Source organism: Amblyomma americanum, chromosome 9, assembly GCF_052857255.1.
Source record: "Amblyomma americanum isolate KBUSLIRL-KWMA chromosome 9, ASM5285725v1, whole genome shotgun sequence".
Classification (NCBI taxonomy): Eukaryota; Metazoa; Arthropoda; class Arachnida; order Ixodida; family Ixodidae; genus Amblyomma; species Amblyomma americanum.
In genome coordinates this window covers 56,709,416-56,710,102 of record NC_135505.1, presented here as the reverse complement: position 1 = coordinate 56,710,102, position 687 = coordinate 56,709,416, and the positions used below count along the sequence as shown (strand labels likewise).

The window sequence follows — 687 nt, the reverse complement described above, 5'->3', positions numbered from 1 at the left end:
TGCGGCCAGTATATATATATATATATATATATATATATATATATATATATATATATATATATATATATATATATATATATATATATATATATATATTAGCAGACAAGGTAAAAGAAATGAGGGGCTCATTTGATAAACATATTAAGGAAGCAAACAGTCACCGAAACCAAGGGGCATAGGGGAATGTTTTTAATCTTTTTTTTGTAGTGCCAATCAATCGGTTTAAAGAAAATCACTTATAAAGCAGCAGAAAAAACATCCATGCCGCCGGTGGGATCCGAATCCACGACCTCCGAATATCACGTCCGGTGCTCTTACCAACTGAGCTACGGCGACGGCTGTCCAATCTGCTCTTTTCGTGGGTATTTATGTTTACTGCGTGTAAGCGAACCTTGAGAGTGTTCACCAGCGCCGCCCTCGACCATAGCGGTGGACGTAGCACGCCCTGTAATACCGCTAGTGTGACGTAGAACGTCATCTAACGGCGAGGACGGAAACTGTGCGAGAGCCCTCTTATGCTACCTATGGCAACAAGACTGCCAGAACCGAGACCCCCGTTAAGCTACTAGCAGACAAGGTAAAGGAAATGAGGGGCTCATTTGATAAACATATTAAGGAAGCAAACAGTCACCGAAACCAAGGGCCATAGGGGAATGTTTTTAATCTTTTTTTTTGTGTTTAAATGCT

The 687-nt window shown here is 40.6% G+C and overlaps 1 non-coding gene across 1 annotated transcript; it reads right to left on the bottom strand.

Moving 5' to 3' along the window:
* Nucleotides 1-262: 262 nt before the first annotated feature.
* TRNAS-UGA (transfer RNA serine (anticodon UGA)) lies at nt 263-336 on the bottom strand. The gene has a single exon. It is a non-coding gene; the product is annotated as a tRNA-Ser (tRNA).
* Between the last annotated feature and the right edge of the window lie 351 nt (nt 337-687).